The sequence below is a fragment of the Mesoplodon bidens genome (genome assembly GCF_964165515.1).
Source record: "Mesoplodon bidens genome assembly, chromosome: 4".
NCBI lineage: Eukaryota > Metazoa > Chordata > Mammalia > Artiodactyla > Ziphiidae > Mesoplodon > Mesoplodon bidens.
In genome coordinates this window covers 49,835,237-49,855,302 of record NC_138160.1, presented here as the reverse complement: position 1 = coordinate 49,855,302, position 20,066 = coordinate 49,835,237, and the positions used below count along the sequence as shown (strand labels likewise).

The following is a 20,066-nucleotide window of genomic DNA, read 5'->3' as shown; positions in this document are numbered from 1 at the left end:
ACAGAAGGTCTTGCAGATGGGGGAATGGCCTGATATAAGAAATGCCACTATGAACAGAAAAATAAACCAATCTTCCCACCCCTTATGCCCCCTCCTATTCTTGCGCTACCCTCTGCCTCTGGATTCCATTAAATCTGCCAACCAAAGTCTTGACAAAGGCCTTAGACAACATCCAGGAGTGTTGTCTCCCAGATGTCAGGTCTTGACCCAAAAAGGTATATCTGTCTTTCTTGCCCACAGTTACCCCACAGATCGAATCTTCCAGTCTAGTGCTCCCCAGCAATAAGGAACAGTGTTTTCAGTTCTTCAGTCAACGGCCACACTCTTTGTCTGTGGGAGTGGTCCGTTTGATTCAGCCATGTCTAAATGAGGAAAATTTGCATGAGAATTCCAGACTTTGACCTAGGTGGGGCAGTTTGGTGAAATATAGAGACAGTGCGTTCATAAGTACACTTTTAAGCCACTTTTAATTTATAATCTAGTAATTGTAAAAGAGGCACCATATAACACAAATGACCTTGGGGCAGAAGTCCCAACTTCTAGTCCTGAATTCTATTGTCATCTACAACATGACATTGAGCAAACTCTGTTACATCTTCTGTGAAATGAGAATGTGGTCTTAAAATTCTCTTATCGCTTAAGATGGTTTGGTCATAAGCAAAAGAAATTCTGATGTGAACTGGTTTAAACATTAAGGAAATATATGACCCTGCAAAACAGAGAGCTGAGTGGCGAGGCAGTTTAGAGTTTGTATTAGTCAAGGTTCTCCAGAGAAACAACCAATAGGAGATACGTATATGTTTGTGTATATATATGTATATTATTATATTATATTATAATTATATTATATTATATTAGCTTGCATGATTATAGAGGCTGAGAAGTCCCATGATCTGTTTTGTGCGAGCTGGAACCTTAGAAAAGCCAATGGTATAATTCCAGTTCAAACAAGAGGCCTGAGAATCAGGGGAGCCAATGATGTAAAACCCAGTCCGAGTCTGAAGGCCCAAGAACCAGGAGCACCAATGCCTGAGGGCAGGAAGAGATGGGCTGTCCCAGCTCAATCAAGATAGCAAATTCATCCTTCTTCTTCCATATTTTTGTTCTATTCAGGCCCTTAATGGACTGGATGATACCCGCCCCCATTGGTGAGGGTGAGCTTTACTTAGTCTACTAATTCAAATACTAATCTCTTCTGGAAACACCCTCATAGGCACATCCAGAAATAATGTTTTACCAGCTGAGCGTCCCTTAGCCCATTCAAGTTGATACAAAACATTAACCATCACAGAGGTTGACTGATTCAGTGTCAATCAGGATCTGGGTTCTTTCTGTCTATTTTGCCAACCTGAATATCAGCTTTATCCTTATGCTGGTAGTAAGATGACTGCCATAATTCTAGGTATCGCAGTCAGACACAAAGCATCCAGAGGAAAAGGAGTGAGAAAATCTCTCAGAAGACGTTCCTCACATAGCATTGGTCATCACTGGGTGCCCATTTCTGAACCAGCCACTAAAAAGGAGTCCCCTTGAGAGGGACTGTTTCTGCCTCTTCTGAGGGTACAGGAGAAAGAGAACAACTGAACAAAATCATGATTCTGTATGGAAGGAAGATGGTAAAATTGCTGCCGGATGGGAAATTTACAGTGATCTTTATTCTCTCAAAGGTCTCTTCCAGCTCTAAAAATCCATAAATTAAAAAGCCATTAGTTACCTGACCTGGTTTGAACCCAGACTGCCAACCTATGTGCCTACTCAGAACCAAGTGTTGTGTTATGCACCAGGGATACAGCACCAAGCAGGAGTCGTGGAACTTCCAGGAAGCATCCAGTCTCGGGGATCCTGACCACACCACAACCAACACAGTCAATCCTATTGCTTCACCCCTTCTAACAACTGCTCTCCTGCAGTTGTTCTGGATGAGGCCGAGTAGTTTGGGTTGTGTAGATGAATGAGAGAAAATGGTTGCTATTAATTTATACAAGTTACATGAAAGTTGGCCAACCAACCTCCCTGTTTTCTATCCTCAGACAATCCAAAATTATCTGGTGGTGTTACACACTGTGGGGTGGGATGGTTGATTAGGGGTGTTACATTTTCTTAATAGAAAATTCAAATTGGCTATTAGAGTTATTGACCTAACATTGACCATGGGCAGACTGTGTCTGTTTAAACTCATTTCCAGGTCACTTAATTGAGGAATAGCATTTTCCTCTAGTGCAGACCAGGCCTCTAGAGTTATTTCCCACCCCTACAATGACTCTTGTAAGGAAAAGAGAAAATAGATGGAGAGATGTTTAGTGAGAAATTGTATGCTTCTTGTGAGTCTTTTTTTTTTTGAGGGGCTCAGTGTGTTTGCTCAATTCCAATTACCTGTGTCTTTCTTCTCTGGCTGGATTAGTAACTATTCAATTCAACCAAAGCATAGAACAGTGTCACTAAAATGATTGTTCTTCTCCCAGCAGGATACTTAGGTTTTGACTGAGTAATCAAACTCTGAAAGAAATTTCACCAAGATATTTATTACACCAAGTAATAGGAATAGGAAGTTTGTTTTGTTATATAATATACTGTAACTAGCTAGAAGAAATAGATGGCAAAAGAACCTTCCTTAAACATGAAAGTTACACATGTGTGGTAATAAATGTATGTCTGCCACGTCCCAACAGTTTTACCAGACAACTTGAGAAGAGGAAGCATATAAAGTCATAAGTATATTAGAATGAATGAAAGAAGTAAGCATTTTTCAAACTCTGATTTTTCTGCCAAATTATTGCTGGTGGTTGTTGAACTACGCGAAAGGCATTCTGTTCTTGTTATAAGGCTTGAATTTATCATATAAAAGTGGACCTGAACAGCACATTGAGGTGAATTCCATAAGATCTGCAATAATAATTAATTCTCTTTCTCTCCATCAAACCTCTAAACAGACTTACTCAAAGATGTTACACTGTTCATTTCCATTTTCCATCCTTGGTGGAGTGGCTAATAAGCAGTGAAATGGCCCAAACAAGAGAGAAGAACCAGGAGAAAAACAAAGACCCAGAATCATCTACAAGCTCAATAATTAGCACTTGAAAAGTGGTGGCCCTAACAGTAACCAAAAGAGAGAATAGGTGGGATTTGTCAATTTTCCTTCAGACTCTCATTTCAGGTCTTGGGTTTACCCTACCTCACAGGCTGTCTCAGTGAAGGAAAAAAGCACATTAATTTGAGGACAATTTCTTATTTGATATCTTTAAGAGCACATATAGCATTGTTTTTTTATACCACCTTTTACTTTCCTGCTTGAGATTTTTCCTTGTGTGGAAGGCATCTTTAAGGCCTATTGCTTTTTGGACTTCCCTGGTGGCGCAGTGGTTAAGAATCCACCTGCCAATGTTGTAGGGGACACAGGTTCGAGCCCTGGTCCAGGAAGGTCCCACATGCTGCAGAGCAGCTAAGCCCGCGCGCCACAACTACTGAGCCTGCGTGCCACAACTACTGAAGCTCGTGTGCCTAGAGTCCATGCTCCTCAACAAGAGAAGCCACCGCAATGAGAAGCCCGCACACTGCAATGAAGAGTAGCCCCCACTCGCCGCAACTACAGAAAGCCCGTATGCAACAACGAAGACCCAACACAGCCAAAAATAAATAAATAAAATTATTTTTAAAGGGCCTATTGCTTTTTATTCTCCCAGGATCTATGCTCTGAACTCTTGATGTATTAGTCACAGTTCCAAGGGGGTGGGGGGACAGGTCAAATAACTTTACAATACAAACCCAAACCTAGGGACTTCCCTGGTGGCACAGTGGTTAAGAATCCGCCTGACAGTGCAGGAGACACAGGTTCAAGCCCTGGTCCAGGAAGATCCCACATGCCGCGGAGCAACTAAGCCCGTGCGTCACAACTACTGAGCCTGCACTCTAGAGCACGCGAGCCACAACTACTGAAGCCTGCACGCCTAGAGCCCGTGCTCCATAACAAGAGAAGCCCCGGCTCAACACAACTAGAGAAAGCCAGTGAGCAGCAACAAAGACCCAACACAGCCAAAAAAATAATAATAATTAATTAATTAAAAAAACCCCAAAAAACCCAAACCTAAACAGAGAGCTCCTTTATACCAAGAAAATGCAAAGACTTGTAGGTCTCCTGTGGTAATGGGATTTGGCCTGAACACTAAGGGATCTCAGAGTCAGCGAGCTGGAGTGCAGGCCTGGGAGCCAGGCATCAAGGGCTCTCTGCTCCATTTCAACTCCAAGCCAATTGACTGCATGCTCTTCCAGCCAAGCGTTTATTCCAGAATGTGCTGAAAAGGCGCATGCCTGAGAAAACCATAGGCAGGCTGATCACATTCTCCAAGAGTGGGCTTTGAACTATCAGTTTACCTGAGAACTGGTTAAAGATGCAGATTCCTGGACTCCATCCCTGACACTCTGAATCAGCCCTGGAATCTATTTTTTCAATAGGCTGATCAGGTCTTTTTTATGCTCACTGAAATATCAGGACCACTTCTAGACTCTTGGTACTCAAAGGTGGCCTTGAGACCAGAAACATCAGCATCCTCTGAGAGATTGTTAGAAATGCAGAATCTAAGGCCCCATCTTAGACCTCCTGAATCAGAATCTGCATTTTAACAAGATCCCCAGATAATTCCTTAAAGTTTGAACAACATCTTGCTAGGTTAGTTTTGTCTTATAACTTAGTTCTCACCAGCTGGGAAGAGAGATAATACAGCAATGCAAAAAGGGGCTTCTTCTCAATCCTAAGCTACATACTAGAATCACTGAGGAGCTTTTTAACAGTTACTGACATCTCAGCCCTACTACAGGCCAATTTAATCCAGCCTTCTGGGTGTGGGACCCGGGCATCTATATTTTTTAGAGCTCCACAGCTAATTCCAATATGCAGCCAGAATTGAGAACCAATGTTCCACTGAAGCAAAATTCAGAATGCAAGCTTGAAGCCCTACATACAGAGCATCAAGCTGAGTCTCACTCCCATAAAAAGCAGTCAGACATTTGCCTAGTAACAAGGGATTCCTAAGATATTTGCCTTTTTCTAAGAGGCAGCTTTGGCCTTTTGAATGGCTACTCATTGTCCATGCCTCATAAAAATATGCTGGGCCTCCACTGCCCAGTAGCTGAAGATCAGCGTCCCGTTCCTTTGTTATTCAAGGCCGGGCTCCAGGCGTCCTCACGATGGGAAATGGCTCCTTCTGAGGCAACATTTCTCTTTGCTTTCTCTGCCCCTGGGATTTGTGATTCTGGACAAGGCATATGCCTTCTCACCATGTCATTTTCCTCATTTGCAGAGGCAAACACAGTGTCCATTGATTCCTTTGGTTAAGCTGACTGGTGCCCTGGCTCATGTCCAGTGACTATTTCTCTTTGCAGCAATCCTCAGCTGGGGGTGAGCCAGGAAGGAGATGGCTGCCCATTTAGAGTCCCAAGCCCCCGCGCTCTGTATCCCGTAAGCTCTCCAAATGCCGGCTTGTTCAGCTGATTCTCTTCAACCCAGACAGGTTCATCAGAAAGCTTTGGAACAGATTTGAGAACAGAAATGCTACCAGACTCTTTTGAAATGTCTGAGTTTAGTTGAAGTCCAGACTCCAGTAGATCCAGGCTATAGGAATATAAGCCCCGACCCCCCAGCCTCTTTGTTTTCCCACGGGAAAACCTCCTAATTGGTCTGGATAAATTCTCTTGAACTCAAACTGTAACTATAGCACATGGACTCATTACCTTTATTTCTATAATTATTGATAGTTTGTATTTCTTTTTAATATCTCCATATCACATGCAGTTGCATTCATTTTCCCCCTACCTATTAACTAATAATACTGAGTGCTTGCTATGTGCCAAACATATTATCACGTTATCCTCACATCCATCTTCAGAGGTAGGTGCTATTGGTATACCAGTTGTACAGATATAAAATTGAGGTTTAAATAAGTCAAGTAGCTTGCTCCAGTTTCCACAGGGTAAAAGAGGCAGAAACTGGAATTCATCTATATCTATGTGATTCCAATCAGATACTGCTCCAAAATAGATCAGTTTTAGGAAGTTTCTCAATCCTTCACCTCGAGTTTCTGTGCTTCCTTGAGGCAGGATCTCTGCCACCAGATCTTCCCTTCTGGCTCTGCTTGTTTAGGAATTGGCTACAGTACGTTCCAGAGTCAAAAAGATTTGGAACCAACAACAAGGGTAGGTGGAGTGGGCAGGGAGAAAACTTAGATTCCTGTTTTGTACCATATACCAAAATAAATTCCATATGAATCAAAAATTTAAATGAAATAATAGAAGTACTAGAGGAATATATACATATAGGCAAGGAGTTAGAAAATTTTCAGGTAGGAAGGACTTAACAGAATGGTCACCAAAGGCAGAAACCATAAATTAAAATATTAAGAATTTCAACTACACAAAAATGTTAAATGTAAATTTAAATGTAAAAAACAATTGACAATGCAAGATACATGAGGAAGAATTAATAGACTGAATACATAAAACATTCTTACAAACCAGTAAGTAAAAGATGAATACTCCAATTAAAAAAAAGTCAAAGATAAAAGAATGAAAAGAAGACTAATATTCATGATTGATGGTGATGAATTCTGGCAACAAACTGTTGCATTTTCTGCAGGTGGGAGTATGAATTGACATAACCTTTCTAAAGGTCAATTCAACAAAATGTACTTAAACTTTTAAAAAATGCAGAGCAGTTAACCCAACTGTTTAGAGAAATAGGTCTTAGGGTAATAATTAAGGACATACGTAGTGACCCAGCAGGGGAATGACCCTGGAACGGTGTGGACATTAGGAAAGACATGACAACACCCTAAAAGCCCAGGAAAGGAAGAGCTGAAGACATCATACTACAGCCCTGCTACGAAAGCACTATTTAGTCCTTAAGAAGAAAGTCTACTTATTGAACTGTATTCATTGGAAGCATGCTTACATGGAAAGATATTCACAATCCAGTGTTTAGAAAAGAAAAAGCCAACTGTTCCACAGAATAACTGTTCGGGGATATACAAGAAAAGTCTGTCTCTAGGTAATGAGAGTGTGTTGGTTTGATTTTTATTTTCTTCATTTTGTGTGTTTGCATTTTTCATTAATTCTACAAAAAACATGCACCGCTTTTGTAATGAGAAAGGAAAATACAATAGAAGTTGTAAAAGAGGAATCACAGAACTCCAAGTCTAGTCTCTGCGTCACTAAGAATAGGAGGGTTGGACTAGGTCATAAATTGACCCACATCTTCTTCAGAGGGAGATGGGACCTGCTGGCAACGTCTGGCCCTCAGCCCCCTGCTGGTCCCACGGAGGCCTGTCCTTCCCTGAGATCAAACAGTAGTCAGCCCCCAACTCTTCCCACCCTTCCTTAGACAGATCCGGGGCCCCAGTACAGGTGCTTGCCCAGGAAACTGAGGCACGGACAGAGGCTGACTCTGCCCGAGGAAGGTCCATGGGGCAGCAAAGATGTGGCACTCACTCCAGGCTTGGCCCCTGTTTTGGACACGTGGGTTTGTTTTCCGGGGAGAGATTTCTCTCCTAGCCTAAAAACACCCTTTTGACTCTCCTGCCCTTGGTTAAGTCTCACTAGTGACAGAAGGTGGCTGCGCTCTCTCTGCAAGTGCTGACAGCCCCACCTGCGCTTTGGCTGCAGTCTCCCTCCACCGTCCCGGGCCAACCCCGAGCACGCCTCAAACTGCCCCTAGGAGGCAGAAATGCCAGCTAACAGCCAGAGTTGCAGCGCGGTGGCCAGCAGCCACCCCCGCGAGGCCGCGGGCCTGGGCACGGGCCCGCGCATTGCTGGGAACCCCTCTGCATCCAGTTACTGGTTCCCAGAGCGGGGGAACAGGAACAACACTGAGCCGGAATCGGGAGGCGCACCCCGCCCGGGCAGTCGGCTCGCAGGGATCCTGCAGCCGCCCGGCCCCCACTGCGCCTGGAGGCACCAGGTCACGGGCCCGCTTCACTCTCCCTGCGGGAACCCCAAGAGCCCCCACCCTGCCCGGACATCGGCCCAGGGTCTCCGGACGATGTTGTCTCTGGACGTGAGTTCCCGTCCTTCCTGGAGTCCCGGACTTCCCCGATCGGAAAAGGCGCGTTCTGCCGAGGCCCTGGGCTGCCCAGGCTCTGCCTCCTCAGTGGCCAGCGTCAGGGGAGAGAGCGAGGGCCCTTCGGCTCCCGCATCGTCCTCCCACTCCCCCTCCCCCTCCCCGGCCCGGCACACCGACAGCACGGGGGTTTTCATGCACACCCCCCGCCCTTGGCCAACAAAGGGGTCTCGGATCCCGTGGCCTCCTCCGGGCGGGGCTCCTACGCCGGAGCCCGCAAAGCTCACACATTGCGGGGGGAGTGGGGCGCGGCGGGTGAGCTCCAGGGCTGAGGTCCGCTGCCCCGCAGCGCAGGACTGGAGGTCTCTTACGGGCACAGCGCCACCCCCAGCCTCGTTTGACCGCTGCGGGGAAAGCGCGGAAGCCGGAGGGGCTCCCGGGCCTGAACCGCGGCGCGCTCGTGGTACATGGCGCTGCTGGGCAGGCAAAGAAACTGATTTGACTCAGGTGTGCGGGGCACGGGAGGGGCGGGGGGAAGAGGTAAAGGCCCCGCAGCTGGACCGCCTCAGAGCTGCAGAGCTCAGGAAAGGCCATAAGTAATTTACTAAAAGAGCAAATTTTAAGAGGGGAAATTTGAGACAGTAATAGCTGCAGCATCTGGGGGAACCGCAGGGGGGGGAAAAAGTTGTGAATCAGACTTTTGCACAGGGACTCAGATTTTGCAATAGGCGCTTAATTAAAAATAAAATATATTGACTCGGTAGGCAAGTCGTGTTCCTGGGAAGGTAAAAATACAGTTGACTCCCCCCACACCCCAGATGCTCCACCTGCCTGCTGTAATTACACGGCTTCAGAGAGGAGGGGGAAAAAACACGAACAGAGAGAAATCTGCTTGCATATTTTTCTTCTATTGTGGTGGACTCATTTGAATTATAATGTGTTGCAGGCCACAGTAGGAAATTTTGTGCCTTGAATAATGAATCCCCCTGGAGCCCACGGTACCTGTACTTCTCTTTAGTGTCCTCTGAGAATAACGTGTTCGACATTCAAGTGACAACAGTGGAAAGGATTTCAAAGCCCTGGAGCCCCAGAACGCTGTACACCCTGACGGCTCTTCTGCCTGCCCTGTCTTTGGCTTCCAAATACAGCAGGTTCTTTCTTTACTTTAAATATGTTCATCTTTTACACGGGTCTTGGCTGTCCACAGAAATACAGTCCAGATGAGTAGGCTCTTCTAAATCTGAGCTAGCCCTGCCGATACAAAGGTTCCAAGGTGCTAAGGCCCCAGGATACTACCTAGATTTTTTTAATGGAAAAACTGGGGACCAGAGAGGTACAATGTCTTGTCCCAAGCCAAAACAGGATTTTCTGATGCTGCTATTATTTGACTGGCTCAAGCTGGCTTTCCATAAGAAAAAAATAGTAAACATTCAGTACTTTAACAAGACAGACACGGTTTAGGTTGCAAGCAGTATCCAAACCTTTGGGACACTCCATGGTTCTGAATAACTATTTTATAGAGGTTTGAAGTTAAGGGGCAAATGCAGGGAAAAAATACAAAATCTCAGTAAGATGAGAGCATAAAAGCTTTACAAAATGATAGAAGCAAATGCCTAAACTATCAGTTTTCTTTTGTTTTTGTTGAGCATTCTTTCTGGTTTGAAATAGATTGAGAAGCCTTTTTAAAAACAAGTTATTTTTGACCAAATAATATTAAGTATATCCATATGATAACATGGAACCAATTTTTTAAAAGTTCTTAGATGATATGGAAGGATTTCCAACATACATTACTGAGTAGAAAGCAAATATACTACTATTTGAATGGGATGAAAAGATCAAAGGAAAGTGTATATGCGTTATTTGTTTGTAGAGCAATAGACTATCTTTGGACGGATATTGCTTTTTGGGTTGGGATGGGATGGGAGGACAGGGAGAGGGGACTATGGCCTCTTTATCTAAATCCTCTGTCAGTTTGTTTTTAAACAATGTAAATGGATTGCTTGTTTAAAAAATAAATAAAATCTGATAAATATTAAAGTCGTTCAAGCTGTAATACAGCCTGGTCAAGACATGGTGATGGAGAGAGGGATGGGTAATTGTTAATCCTCATTTTTTTTTTTTTTTTTTTTTTTTTGCGATACGAGGGCCTCTCACTGTTGTGGCCTCTCCCGTTGCGGAGCACAGGATCCGGACGCGCAGGCTCAGTGGCCATGGCTCACGGACCCAGCCGCTCCGCGGCATGTGGGATCTTCCCGGACCAGGGCACGAACCCGCGTCCCCTGCATTGGCAGGCGGGCTCTCAACCACTGCGCCACCAGGGAAGCCCCTGATTTTTTAAAGGTAATTTTATTCATTACTTCCTCATGTTTTCATCGAGTTTCTTAATAACTTGCCAAAGAAAGCTGATATGGAGTTTTCTTCTCTGCCTGCTGCTTCTCTCTAACCAAGGCATAGACAGGCAGAGAAATAACCTGAAAATGGGATATAGGAAGGAAGAGAATAAAGAAGCAAAGACCAGGTTTAATTGGCAAGTTAACAAAGGACAGCTGACTACACTCGCTTACTTTCTGAGCTAGGACATTTCCTTTGTGTCCTGAGAACTATTTCAGGACTTTGTAAGTCCCCACTTTTTAACATTCTAAGAGCTTTGAGCTGAAAAGCAGAGAACCCCAAAGCCTGGAAAAGGCAAAAACTCTGCCAGACTTGGGTCTGGCTGAACCATCTTGAAATAGCACGTTAGAGTCTGCTGTACCACTTCCAGCAGCCGCAAAGAGCAGAGAAACTCAGAGGGGTCATCCCCATGGTCTGAGATGTTCCCCCAAAGAGCTCTCAATCCTACTTGTAGATGGTTTGACCCTGCAGTCCAGCTGATTCCCAGGATGCAGAGAGTGAGCCCAGTTGCACCCCAACGTGGGACCATCCTCCCCAAAGACAAAAGTGGAAACTCCCTCTGTGATAGGTTCTTCCTATTCAAACAAAACAAGCAAACCAAAACAAACACACACAAAAACCCTTCTCTTTTTTCTACCTGCTCTCTGATGCCCTTACACAGAGCCCAAATCTTCCTTTCTCCACGTAGAGCAGGGTTTCTCAACCTTGGCACTACTGACATTTTGCACCAGGTAATTCTTTGTTATCAGAGGGCTGCACTGTGCATTTTAAGATGTTTAGCAGCAATCCTGCCCTCTGTCTACTGTCTAGCACCATTCCCCAGGTTAGGGTATATGTATATATACATATTTGTTAGGAGTCAGAGATAAGGTAGAAGGCAGGTGACATTAAGATGTTGTGCTAGATACTTTCCATTTACCTCTCCAAATCCACTCTCCACCCTTTTCCACCCTGCTCTGTGCCTCGGAGTGTTGGCTCTTACAGAAGGCACTGATAACTTCATCAACATGCTGTCTCTCTGGCTTTTGCTCGGGTTTGGCCACTGGGGGGAACTGGCCAGTGGGGGTGTGGGAAGAGTGTGAGATTGATTAGATTGATTACTCTGGATCCCCCTTGGCTAGATCATGGTTGGTTGACTGCTTCCCTCTTCCACAGGCCAAAGCTCTGTCAGGAGGCTGTCTCAAAGACCTACAGCTCTCTCTGGCATGCAGTTAACTGCTCGCTCCCCTCGGCCTTCAGGCTTAAAAGTGGTAACAGTTTCCTGCTGTTGCTAGCTCCAGGGTAATGCACCATCCCTCAATGGTTTCCCTAAACCTTGCCCACATTTTTATAAGTCATCCCTTTATTAAAACCTCCTCAAATTAGTTTGAGTACACCATCTGTTTCCTGCTGGACCCTGACGGATACAGATGATATGGGAAAGCATTTGATGGTGGGGTTATTGGTCTGAGACAGGATTTAGAAATTCCGGGATTCTTTGACCAAACACCCAATAGGTTCAAGTGCCTTGAACCAAAGTGATCGTGGTACCCTTTCTTTATATATTTCTCCCCCAATAACCAAACCCAGGCCTGAGATCTCCCATTTGCAGCATGAGAAAGCATTTGCCCTCATACCAAGAGTAGAAGTTGTCCAGGTCACATGCGGCCTTCTCAAAACAGACATGATTGAGGACTAAAAAACAGCATGAGAGAGAAGGGATAGCAAGATCTTCCCCCAAGAGAGCAAGCTCTGTCCCTTTTATCACTTAAGCCACACGAAAGGAAGAGGAAAACATTGACATGTTAACCCCTTCGTAAGTGCGTTATCTGGAAAATGAGAGCAAATGAGTGTCTTCCAATGTAACATGAGACTTTCTTCATAGACACTGAATGTCTCCATCTTAATTCTAATGTATCCAGGAGAAGTAAAATATGTAGGCCATGAAGGGGCATCCTCTTCACTGGCCCCTGGGCTGTCTGGGTTGGACAGAGGGAGGTTGTCCCGGGCCTCAGCTGCCAGGAGGTGGGAAGGAACAGAGCTCCTGTATGGCTCTGACCCACGAGCACCCAATGATAAGGAGGGCAGGTGCGGCAAGGAGGAGCCCAGGGAGCCAGCTCTGCATCTGGCGGTGGTGCCTCTGGGCCAGGCCAGGACAACAACCTCGATTGTCCCCTCCCAACAGTAGCCCTGCTGATCCCGGAGAAAAGAAAGCCATGGGGCCGTTTGGATCAGGCCTCCACAGGAAGAATGCTGCCCTTTCTCTGCAGCTCTGGGTCCCAGAGTCATGGAATCAACAGCTCAGAAGCTGGCAGCCCCCTCGGAGGCCTGGGCAGCCTCCCCCATGATCACATGGCCCAAGACACTCTGTTCTTTGTAACAGCAGCTTGGCTGGGTGGGCTGAGGACCTCTGCAGAAAAAGATGCTTCAGGTGCCCCCTGAAATCCCTGGAAATTGATGAAAGAGCCTCTCTCCTCTGGTCTGTGCCCCCAGCCTGCCCAGCTCACCTGGTCTCTGAGCGCCCGCACAACCGGATGCTTGACTTATTCACAGCAGAAACAGCTCCTCGGCCAGTGCCAGAAACAGCATCAGACTCCGAGAGCACAAGGGCAGCACAGACACCTTCAGGGCTTTTGCCTCATGCGGCTAACGTCAGAGATGTTTTATTAAATGAGATCTGAGGTCACATTGCTTCTTGGATAAAAGGAATTTTGCTTCAAAGAAATTTACTTGCTAAACAACGCTAGGAAAATTGCCAGACTATCACTAGTGCACAGCCAGCCACTTTTGAGCTGCTCAGTGTTTCCAGAACTGCCAAGTAAACCACTCACATTAGGTCAAGGCTCCAGAGAGCTAATCAGGGAACCTTGTGGACCCTCAGTTTCCCCCTCTGTAAGAACACAGCGGCTGGACTAAATGAACCTCTAAGCTATTTCCAGCTCTACACTCCATTCATACTTGGGAACATCCTGTCTCTTGGCACCTACTAAGGAGAAGTTAGCCAAGAAGGAAAAGGAGGCGGCGCAACTCCGGAGCCAGACCGCCTAGGTTCAAATCCCAGCTCTACGACTACCATCTGTATAACACTGGGAAAGTTGTTTCATCTCTCTCTCCCTCAGCTTCCTTATCTGAAAAGTGGGGATAACTTTAGCACCTGCTTCATGGGGTTGTCATGAGGCTTGAATATAATAACATCTGCAAGGCACAGAACACACCTAGTACAGAGTAGGCACACTGTAAGCATTTGCTATTTTCATTGCTCTCTTTACTTTCACAGAATGCCATCTGAGTCTTTTCCTGTCACTAGTTCAGCCTTGCTAAAAGCAATTTGGCAAATGGGCTCTCAGAGGGCAGAGAACGGTATTTTTCTGGGGGAATTGAAAATAATGCCAACTTTATTCCCTCCACAGCTAGCATTCTCTTGAGCTGGGAAGGAGGCTTGGTGAGGGGGCTGCAGTGCCTTACAAACTTTGGCAGGATGCCATTTCTTCCAGATTGGAGACAAAAGTGAAGCACAGACAGGGGCCCCGTCCAGAGCCTCCATGCAAGTCACGGAGAAGCTCTAAGCCTTCTGTCTGATCCTCAGCCTGCAGCAGCCTCCTTAGCCCACCACCCACCCCGCAGCTCCTACTTAGAGGGATTCCCGCCAAGTCCCAGGTCTGCGCTCAGGACACTCCCTACACAGCTGATCAGCTGGGCCGTGCCAGTGAGTCATCTTGTACCATTTCCAGAGGCCCAGAAGCCTGCTGTAGGAGCCAAAATGCTGGGCAATGACGACAGTTGGATGGAAGCTGAGGAATCCCTGGCCCCTTGGACCAGGAAAACAACCACAGAAAGAAGGGCAAGTCTAGAGTTCCACCATGGTTAACTCCCAGGCAACACAGGGTAAGAATGGACTAAGACCTTGGAGTTCCAGCCCACGCAGGGTCCAGGAGGCCCCATTAGCCAGCCAGTGCCTACACAGCCCATTAACAAATAGGCGTCAGATGAGGCACTGGGTATGTCCACTTCACTTCTCAAGATCCCACTTCCTTCCCTAGCCTGCTCTGCCCTTTGTAGAAAGTACCTCTGGCTTCTGGTTGGGTTTGGCTACCGGAGGCAGTACCATGAGAAGTGAGGGCAAAACTCAAGTGAGTTCATGGCATTCAGTCCTCTGGTCCCCACTCCCACTCCATCCTGGATCCCTTTACCTAAAGCCGTAACTATCCCACTTAAGCATGCCCTCTGTGTCCTGCAGGACCCTGATATAGGCCAAATGTTGGCCCAAGGGCCCATCACCCCATCAGCTTTGTCTTCTTTTTCTTTTTGCGTATTTGTACCATAAAAGAATACCTATGACATGTATGCAAGATATGAAGCCACAACCCAACTTAAAAATATGAGTATCAATGCTTTGAAAACTTTGTGTGTTTCACAGCCACAGTTCCATCACCAGACATGCACACATGAGTGCACACACACGCACACAGTTCACCATAGGAAAAGACTGGGGAAAACCAATTATGTTATTTTTCCGCTTGTCAGCTCCGGGTTCACATCCCAGCTGGCACATGTGAGCCAAGAGACCAGGTACTGGAAGTGTCATGGAGTGGGACAGCCACACAGAGTTAGATCCTCAGTAGGTAGAACCCCAGGGAACACTGGAGTAAGTCCAATAGTCCCTTACGCTTCCTAATGGGGAGTGAGGACAGACTGCCACACAGCCAGGACTTTGGGGCAGCCTTCCTCCCTTCCTGCCGTGATAATCATTACTGCATGCAGCCCAGCAATTTGGCGCCTCAGCAGCCAGACTCCTGGTAGGTGCCTGGGCCCGACCATCATGGGGGATATTATCATCATGATTACAGGATGGCTGAGCCGTCCAGCAAAGTGACCGGTAATTTGCAATCTAATGGCCATTCAGTGGTGGGTAATATTATGGACCTTACCCTGCAATTGTAAAACAACCATCCCTCTCTAATGTAGCAGTTGTCCCATCAAAAGCCCAGCCTTTGCTTTTGATTTCTGGCTAATCAGTAGCTGTGCCAGCTTTGGCTTTAGCGTTGGAGAAGCTAAACAAGGGAGCGTGAAATGATACACTTCTCTGAGGACCCCTGAATGAGAAGTTTAGGCAGCTCTGTCAAGTGGAGGAAAAACAAGTGAAAGACGCATCTGGAAGGCAATTTCATTTCTTAAAAGAGCAAAAGAAGCTGGCCCCAAAAGCTGTGCAGAATGTACCAAGTGTTGCCTGGGAATCTGGAAGACCAACACAGGCCCAGTTGGGTGCATACCCACAGCCCATGCCCATGTGAGTGGGTATACACCCACTCACATACATGCACACACAGGAGAATACAGTTCCTCCCACCCCAGGGTGGCTTACTGACAGACTCCCAGAATAGGCGTTGAGGGTCTCTCCTGCATGCTGTGCACAATTCTGCTTGTGGGCACAGCTCAGTTCCATCTGCCTTGATGTCAGTGGGCATTGTTAGGAGAGAATGCCGTCTGATTAGAGGCCCAGGTCAAACTTGGGTCACAGTCCACTGGGACACTTCAATTTTATGCCACTCCTCAGGACTATATAGCACAGCAGGCGGGAACTGCTGGGCACTCATGAGTTCAAATCCATCACTAATGACCAGGGTAATGTTGAACAGTCAGCTTAGCCAAGAATATTCTGCACGACAAGTTAATAGCTTGGTTTTACTGAACCTCAGCTATGAAACAGCTATCTCACAGAGGATGTTGTGTGAACCAACTGATCTCTTGTCTGTGTAAGTGTTTTGAAAATAAACTAGGACTCACAGAAGCTAGGCAGCACTGAGTACTGGCCTGCTGGGGGAATTAACAGCCCATTCTGCCTCAGCCCTCCCCCCTTATCCTGGCTCTTATGAGGAACCCCCTGGTTAGTGGTTTGGGAAACATCACCTGCATTCCATGGTGGCAGGTGCCTGCAGAGTGGCTCTCCAGCTGTGTATTGCCCATACTGTATAGCACCAACTACCAGGAGAACTCCAGAATGGAAGGAAGGGAGGGAGGGAAGGGGGGAGGGGAGGGGAGGGGAGGGGAGGGGAAGGGAGAAAGGTAACAGGACTCATTTGTCTCAACCCATAGCCATGATATTACAGGTGGAGAGTAGTGACTTTCCAACATACATGGTGGGGTCTTATCTTTCCAATTCCTGCCTTCTTCCCTTGATAGAAAGGACAACTTGCCATGTCCCCCATGACTGCAAGCCATTCCCAACAGAGCAAAGCTTCATGAGCACAGAATCTATACTTTTCTTTCTAGAATCTGCACCAGGTAATTCCCAGAGCAAGGAGGTAGTAGGAGCAGGCAGTTGACCAATTAGTACCTAGTGGTGGGACTGGAAACGATGGTACCTTCCAGTTCTGGTTATAAGCAATCCATGTGGTCAGAATATAAAGGAAGGCAGAGAGGGATCATGACCTGTGAGCCCTCACCCAACCCTGAGATTCAGCCTGAGCCTGGTTCTGCCCCTCCTCTGACCTGCCTCACTGCTGCGTATCTCACCCAGGGACATGGGACAATAGTATGTCTACTCCAATGGAATGGGAACATGGGAACCAGAGTCCAGCAGGTAGATGGATCAGGCCAAGAGAGACAATGGGCGAGATGTGATTCCTACTGTCCCTGGCCTCGAGTCTAGATTTGGAGTGCCTACTTGCAATAAATTCAGAGGGTGCTTACAATGGAACTGGAGAGTGAAAAGAGAGGTAATTGATAAATAGCTAAATAGAAAGAGATTGAGCCAGCAAGAAAGCAGATAGATTATACTACCAAGAAAGAAAATAGATAACACTAGAAACCATGGTGGACATTGGGTTGCCTCTTCCAAATCCATTCAACTATATGATTAATATAAGCCAATCTAGTAATCCCACTGGACATGCAACTGAACTTGAGCCTATGAGACACAGGGTGAAATTTCCTCCCTCTTAAGAGAAAGCCCTAGAAAGGGAAAGTCCTTCTTCTTCCTTCAGATATTATCACATTCACAATGTGATGTCTGGAACAGCTGTAACCACCCTGCTACCAGCAAGATGATGAAGTTAATATCAAAAATGGCAGAAGGGAGAAGCACAAAGAATATGGGTCCTTGATGACAGCATTAATCTAAGAAACAGCCAAGCCTGGCATCTATCCAACCTGGATCTTCAAGTTATATAAGATAATACATGTCCTTTATTTGAGCCAGCCTCAGTGGGGTTTTCTGTTAATTGCCTCTTAGACTAGCACCTTAGTTGATATAAGAACCCAAGCCAGGGTAAACCGGGACACTAAGGCCAGGCTGGACCCACAGTCACACTCAACACTGAACTGACGAGGGCTCTTTCTAACCCCTCCCTGTAAACCTAGGATCAGTCCCAGCATAGCCTGGAGCCAGCTGAGTCTACAGGTGTGGAATTCCCAGCTTCAGCTGCCAGTCAAAGAGCTGAGAGGGCACAGAGCCAGGCAGCCCATTATAAAAACCCACTCCAGGGCTTCTGGAACACAAATGTCCAGGCCAGTTGGGCACTTCCCCTTCCCTCTAGGGGCCTCCCCTCAGCCTCCTGGTCAGCCAGGTCCCACAGCTGCCAAGCTCTTAAGTGGGGAACAGTGCTCCATGAAGCCCCTCTCAAAATGGTAATATCCCCTGAACAGCTGGGGCTTTGGGGGCACTTGTCCCCTGGGAAATTCCTCATTCCAGAGCAATGGAAACACACATTGAAAGGCATTATCTTTCAGACCCTCTGCGTGGCGTACTGGGGTGGCAAGAAGGTTGAGCTGCACATGTTTCAGATGGAAATCAGTGTTTCTGACTCTCGGGGTAAACGCCTTCTGAGTTTCAATGCTGTTTGTGACTAGTTCTCTTCCAACAGGACAGGCAGGCCAGCGAACGTCAGTGTTGACTTAATTATCCTTCAGAGATGCATAGGATGCCCAGAGTAGAAAAGGACATCAGAAAGTACAGATCTCAGTTTTATGATGAGGAAAACAGAGGTCTAGAAAGTTGAGGGGCGTCCATGGTACCACACGATCAGCAACTAAGGCAGGGCAAGAATCCAGGTCTTTTCACTCATGGTCCCTGTTTTCTCTTTCCTCAGCTGTGACAAAGGTCTAGGTGGGGGTATCCGGAACAGGTGGCTAATGCTTCCAAATTAATAGTGCTACCTCACAGGGCCCTCTGGGGATAAAGCTGCTTTTACACCTAACAATTTTTTTTATCATAAATCAGGAGCAACAGTGTTGGAGCAGCATGCTGCTCAGTGGCCTCAAAGAACGGATGCAAGTGCTGGTCACACCTCCTAATCTGAGAAAGAGGAAAGGGGCTGTTTGCCATGCGCATGCAATCCAGGCTGCATGAGTGCTGTGTCAGCAGATGATGTGGGCACAGAGCTAGTGAAGGACATCCCAGTCTGCAGCAGCCACACCTCCCCTAAGAACAGGCTCTGGGCACAGAGTCCCAGAGTTGACCCCATTCTGTTGTCTGGCTGCCCTGAGGGGACCCTTGGGTCACAGCCATGCTCACATCCATGGGGGCTGGGCCAGCTCCTCAAAGTCTACAAAGCTATAGCCCACCTTGCCCCCAAGAGGATCACAGCCCCCAGTGTAACCTCCTACCTCCTGACCCCTAAGAGTGGGTGAAATTCGGGCATTTGAAGTTTTGTCATCCAGCATGGTGTCACAGGACACCATGGGAGAAGGGGGAAGAAAGTCCCACAAAATGGAGAGTTCACCCCTCGGTGCAGCCCCCCGTTCTCACCTTCTCCCCAACCTTCTGAGGAGCTAACACAGAGGGCAGCATGGTTTGTAGACTATTCTGAATCCTCAGATTTTAGAACTGGAGAGGATCTCAAGGAAGACGCTGGTAGTTCCAGTGCAGGACTCAAGGGCAGGATACCTAAGTTGTTAGGGACAAAATTAAACATTCAGGTTTTCAAGCCCAGCCCCCAGGGATTCTTATTCAGAAGGCCCAGAAATCTGCATGTTTCAGAAGCTCTCAGGTGATTTCCCAACCACTGTAGTGAGTCAGTCCTCCCTCCACAGGAAGAACCTGTGGTCCAGAGGTCCAGGTCGCTCAGCTGGGGAGAGCACAGCATGGGAGAGGTGACAGACCACAGACACACATCTTTCCAGTGGAGGGAGTATTAGCTCTGCAACCCCCTGGCTGGGGGACATTGGCAAGTCTCTGACCCAGAAATCCCACTATTAGAAAGTCTCAAGAGGCCATGGGGTCCTGTCAGCATGAGTTATAATAGTAAAAGGCTGGAACCAATGTAATTTTCCATCAAGAAGAGACTAGTTGTATGAATTACGGCACAACCATGCTATGGAACACTATGAAGATTCTAAGAGGAAAAGAGCAACACAGCAGCTCTCTATGTGCTACGATAAGAAGTGAAAAAAGCAAGGTGTGGTCCAAGGCTCTGTCCTCTCCTGCCCCCTCAGCAGCCTCTTCCTTCTCCCTCAACCCTCACATCCAACAGAAGGACCTTAGTCTGGTGGATTGCATCTTACAAATGCCTCTAAATCCATGTACTTCCATCCGTGCTGCACCATCTCCCTGTGGATTCCTCCAACATCCTCCCAACCCAGCCTCCATGATGCATCCTTACATGCAGATCTGACCACTCCACTCCCTCCACCCTTAAATCCCTTCAGTGTT

General features: G+C 46.8%; 1 long non-coding RNA gene across 1 annotated transcript; it reads left to right on the top strand.

Annotated features, from left to right (window-relative positions):
• Positions 1 to 7,819: 7,819 nt before the first annotated feature.
• On the top strand, positions 7,820 to 16,081 carry LOC308615904. The gene is made up of 4 exons (XR_014015636.1): positions 7,820 to 8,041; positions 8,991 to 9,195; positions 10,192 to 10,387; positions 12,911 to 16,081. It is a non-coding gene; the product is annotated as an uncharacterized lncRNA (long non-coding RNA).
• The last annotated feature ends 3,985 nt before the right edge of the window (positions 16,082 to 20,066 follow it).